Raw genomic sequence first — 6,000 nt, 5'->3', positions numbered from 1 at the left:
TTCCCTGGTGGTCCAGCAGTTACGACTCTGTGCTCCCAATGCAGGGAGCCCGGGTTCGATTCCTGGTCAGGGAACTAGATCCCGCATGCTGCAACTAAAGATCCTAAGACCTGGCACAGCCAAAAAAAATTTTTTTAAGTTAAAAAATTAAAAAAAAAAAAAAAAAGGTTCATGCCCAAATATTTAGTCAAAACTTTAAGGCAACTTTTTTTTTTTTTTTTTTTTTTTTGTGCGGTACACGGGCCTCTTCACTGTTGTGGCCTCTCCCATTGCAGAGCACAGGCTCTAGATGCGCAGGCTCAGCGGCCTTGGCTCATGGGCCCAGCCGCTCCGCCATGTGGGATCTTCCCAGACCGGGAACCCGTGTCCCCTGCATCGGCAGGCGGACTCTCAACCACTGCGCCACCAGGGAAGCCCTATGGCAACATTTTTTTGATGTTTTTATTTACTTATTTTAAAATTTATTTTTGGCTGCATTGGGTCTTTGTTGCTGCACACGGGATTTCTCTAGCTGCGGCGAGCAGGGACTACTCTTCCTCACGGTGCGCGGGCTTCTCATTGTGGTGGCTTTTCTTGTGGAGCACAGGCTCTAGGCACGTGGGCTTCAGCAGTTGTGGCAGGCAGGCTCAGTAGTTGTGCTCGCGGGCTCTAGAACACAGGCTCAGTAGTTGTGGTGCACGGGTTTAGTTGCTCTGTGGCATGTGGGATCTTCCTGGACCAGGGATTGAACCCATGTTCCGAGCATTGGCAGGCAGATTCTTAACCACTGTGCCACCAGGGATGTCCTTGATAAGGCTTTTAATTTAGTTTTATTTTTCTATTTCTTTTCTCTTTTCTTTCCTCAAAAAATTCTAGTATAGATCCTCTGCTGGTCCTTCTTGATGACTGATTTTTTTTTTTGAAGCAGATAAGGAAGGTTTTCCTGGATCAGCTATTTGCAGAATGCTTGTGTATAAGAAGGGTTGGAATTTTCCTTAATCTTCAGTTTTGTGCAGTGATTTGTTTAGCGTTACTTCTCTACATGGCAATAGGCATCTATATTTTCCCCCCAACATAAAGCTTATCGAACTTCTTTCCATTGTCGTAAACTAAGGATTTACAACGTTTCCCTCTGGGCGAGCTGTTCATCATTAAGAAGCGTACTCTGCTAGCTCTTTCTGCTACCTGGAACCCATAGCATCCCCTCTCTGTTTCTTATCATATGTACCCTGCTTGATAACTACTGCTTCTGGCAGTTCTTCTAGCTCATCTGTGACTTGGTTTTAGAGCTGCCTCCTAGTTTTCCTCACAAATGGCATTTGTACTTCTCTTGTTTTTGATTTCTACAAAAGAAGGGGAAAGGACAACTTTACACTTCCATCTTCACATTGAAATCCAATGGAAACTATAGTTTAAATGTGAGGGTGACAAAAAAAAATATTCGAGTCCTCAGAAAGTCACCACACAAAGATACTCTTTAAAAGTGATATCATCAAAAAAAAAAAAAAAAAGTGATATCATCTAGAAGAAAAATAAATATGGAGGACACCTAAGAGATGAGTATTAGAGGAAAAGAGAAAGAACAGCAACCCAAAGCTAAAATTCTATATGACACCAACATGGTGTGAGTGTCCATCAGCACTATGTGTCTAGTTCCTTTGGTTGCAAACCATCTCCTCGGAAGTTGTAGCATTTTGAGCTGGAGAGTCTTTGAGATCGTATTTCCTCATTTGGCAGGTCCTTGGGCTCTAGGTCCCTCAGAGGCACACTTTGTCTTGTGTTTAAATACTCAGTGTGGCACACACTAGAGAGCTAATGAATTATAAATGGTTGAAGGTCACAAAGACTATGAAGACAGACTCACTTGGTCACCTGACTCCCAATCCAGGGCTCATTCTCTTCTAATGCACCATTATTAAAATGAACTTTCCCATAGACTTAAATATCATTGCCTTTTCAAGTGTCTTACATTCATCAATGATCTATCATGACCTTTTCTCAAACTTTGGCCAGAGATACAAAACGACAATTTAAATTCTCATACTCTTTATGGGTAAGTTAGGGGACAAGAGGAGCTGCCTTATGTGTTAGTCATCCATCATTACAGAAATCTGACCAGATGGCTTTTTAGACCAGTTGAGATGGTGGGGAGGGAAGAGGTGATGACAAGTGGTCTGAGTCTCTGGTGAAAAAAAATGATCATTAGCTTTGTGGCAGGGGAAGGGTGGAGTGGTGGCATAGAGGTCACTGCTCTAAATGGTGAAGACCTACTTACTCAAATATTTATTGGCTTGTTCTAGTTTGTGTACCATCTTCCACCAATCTATCTCCCTATCCTAAGACAGCAAGTTGGATAGTATTGACCTAAAAAAAAGAAAAAGAAAAAAGATTAATTTTGTCTCCATCTATTGAGGCTCTGGATTTAAAATTTTATTTTTCCTTTACTCCTTTCTTCTTGCCAAACCACAAACTACTACCCTCCAGAAGGATCTGTTCTGCTTGTTTTGGAGCTGCTGACTCTTAAAATACTTGATTCTGGTCTCCAACCCCATTCTGGGGCTAGAGCTCACAGCCAAGTGCAGAATAATCTGGAAAGGATGGTGGGGTGAAAATATGTACCTTGGCTGTGTGCTCCCTGCTGGGCAGTGGACCTCATTCCTTGTTTTAGATTTGAACAAATGTGTCCGTCTCCAGCTCCAAAGGGGACCACATCTTCCTGCTGGAGAGTCTGTGATACTTCTGCATGTCTCCTTGAGATCTCCATGGAAAATGAGCCCTCTTACTCTCCAGCGGAACAGAAGATATTGCTGGGGTCCTGGAAATGTCCGAACTCACTGTGAATGCCAGTGTTGATGGGGGAAAACTCATGTAACTTTCTCCATCCATTTTAAAAGCAAGTTTAGATAATGACTTTTGATGGAAATGGCCAAGTGGGAAAATTGTTTTACTAGCATTATGCCACATGTTAAACAGAGAATTTAAGAACATTGTGTGTCTTTCATAAAGCAAAAATGAAACCTTAAGTGTCCAGCACAGTACATGCCCATATACATGTAGACCAACTATATATAATTAGTGATCATTAACAACTATTTACCACTGACAGTTTGCAAAGCATTTTTACTTATCTAATCCTCATGATAAATTACAGAAGGAATTCCTTTATTATTAGACCATGCTAGTAGAGAGAGAATGGCATACAGCTAGATTTTGGTGACAGATTTGGGGACCCAGGGGTTCAAGTGGTCATGAGATTCACCTGATATCAAGGAGACAGCATAGTGAAGAAAGTAGACTGAGAATCACAATATCTGGTTCAGGTGTTAGCTGTGGGGCCTTGAGCAAACGTCTTCAATATTTTTGTTTTCAATTTCCATATTTCTAAATTATCCTTGCACTGGTGACAGTTTAAGTTTCTGCCCTATCTCCCCTCCTAAAGATCTAAGAATCTGTGGCTTCTCCACAGCACAAGCAGTAGTGTGCAACTGTTTGCTAAACAAGTGAATTTTGCTTCAGAAGTTAATAATAGGTATAAAGAATAAAAGTTACAAGGAGGCTAACGCTAGGAGCTTAGATGTATGTAATAAAGCTATAACAAGCTGTTGCATGACCTTGCCCACACCAGGAGGAAATTAACTGAAGCCTCGATGACCATTTGTCAGGGATTTAGTTAAGTCCAGCAGTAGTTATTAACTGCCTACTATATAATAGGTACCTAGTGTCACGGGGTGTCAAAGATGAATAAATCCTGGTCCCTGCTCTTACGTACACAGGGTAGGAGAGGCTGAAATGTAAACTGATGCATCAGTAGAGGTATATGCAAGGTGCAGAAGTTGTACTCTGGGTTTGAAGAATGAGTAAGAATTTGTCAGGAGCCTGAGGAAAAGGGTGGTCCAAGCAAAAGGTACATTTGGGATATTACCAGTAGTAGGTATCACTGTAAAACAGATTTCCTCTTCGGGTATGAGAGTGAGAGAGAAGACTTTTATAGATAGAAGTGCTTTCAAAAACCAATTTTAGGCCCTTCAGAAGTCCCTAAGATCTTACCATCTCTGATAATAATTCTCTGGGAGGTCATACTCGGGCCAACTGCTTTAAATAAAATATGCCCAGTTCTCTACACATGATATACTAAAACACCAATATATAAGTTATATAGTCATAGAACACATTTGTTTAAGCAACTTTAGGCAAAAGGAAAGCAAGAATTAACAGATTTGAAAAATGATTAAGGGAGTGTTAGCTCATAAATCAAATTCAACTTTAGTGTAATGCTTAAATTCTAGACTCCTAAAAATAAATTTTGAGAAAGGGCCTCTTACTCTAATAATTAAAACTTTAACCACTTCTGTCATTCTTTGTGACCTTACCCCATTTTTTCCTTCACAGCACTTACCCTTTGCTTGCGTCACACTGTAACATAAGCTCCTTGAGGGTAGAGAATACCTGTCTTGCTCACTGTTGTGTTCTCAGAACCCAGAATAGCACCTGGCACATATTAGAGCTTTCATCTCATTTATTCATTGAATGAATGAATGAACCTTTAGCTGAAGGGATTGCCCCATAATATGAGCACTAGATACACTTAAGTTGTGATTTGGCTGCATATGCCCTTTCTACCTAACTAGGCTTTGCAATTCTGCCCTACTTTCCATGTGGTTGAAGGCCTTTATTTTTAAGGCACTTGACATAAATGCCACCATTAGTAAAAAGTAGAGATTTCTGGACAATTCACTAAACTCCAAGGGTGGCAAGAATAAGAGAAAAATGTGCACCAAGTACTTCTTTGGCTTCTTTAGCCCTGATTCTAGGATCCCTACGCTTGGTCAAATAGAATCAGATTCTAATTTCCATCTTCAGTGGTATTCACAAATACTAAATCCATAATGAACAACCTGTACATTATCTCCACAGATCCAAGAAAGGACCGTAGAATAGTGACAAAATGCTGGAGAATAGTTCCTTCCTATTCTACAGCCAGTACCTATCAGGAGACCCTGAATTCATCCTTTCAGAGGTTAGGGGACAGTCCATATGCTTTTCACATTCTAGGATATCAGAAAAGGTTTTGTGAGAACACCGGGATTTGGGACTAGAATGACCCTACTGAGACGATGATGAGGCAGTTACAATGACTCCTAGTGTGAAGATCAGAACTACTGAGAATGGGCCCTCTTCCTCTCCTTTTTAGCCCACTCTCCATTATCACTACCGTTATCAAGACTTACACTGGAATTTAACTCTGAACTTAACCAAGAACTTGATTTTTCATTTTAGACAGTGCTTGCTCAGTGAGACTTGAACTGATCAAATTAAAAACCTTGGCGTCATCTTTGAGTTCTCCTTCTCTTTCATTTCCTATTAAGTCACCAAGCCTATTGAAAACGTTTCCATTTGTCTCTCCTTTTTCACTCTTATTGCTAAAGGCTTATCAATTTATGTCTGGACTACTGCAATGGCTTTCTAAGTAGTCTCTAGCCTCTCTCTCCTCTAATCCTTCTTATTTACCATTACTCTATGCAGTTTTAAGAACATCCAGTTTCATCTGGTGATCCTCAATTTAAAAAAAAAACACCCCCAGGATACCCTTACACCCAATGATTTCATAATGTATAATGGTCATTCCTCAGCCTGGAGCTCAAGACGTTCTACAGTCTGACCCCAGCTCTTCTAAATTGTGTTACCGTCATCTATTACTACCATTACCATAAAGGAACGTCAACCCTCTATTTTAGTCAGGTTGCTGTACCTAACATTCTCTGAATATACCACTCAGCCTCCACATTCTGATGATGCTGACCTTATAGGGGGTTAACATTTTGAGGATATTTACAGAATTATTCAAGTCCTATACATTCTTTAAGATCCAAATGAAGTTTCTTCTCTTCTAGGTCCTCCTCTACCATTTTGGGACTTCTTTCTACTCTAAACTTCTATGAAACTCACTGTCTATTCCATCCATTTTGCTAGGGTCATATTCCATCCTAAAATTTAACCAAATTCTTTCATGTTTCTATGCCA

The sequence above is a fragment of the Tursiops truncatus genome, chromosome 4, assembly GCF_011762595.2.
Source record: "Tursiops truncatus isolate mTurTru1 chromosome 4, mTurTru1.mat.Y, whole genome shotgun sequence".
Classification (NCBI taxonomy): domain Eukaryota; kingdom Metazoa; phylum Chordata; class Mammalia; order Artiodactyla; family Delphinidae; genus Tursiops; species Tursiops truncatus.
The sequence above is the reverse complement of the archived record's forward strand: the minus strand, read 5'-3'. Positions refer to the sequence as shown.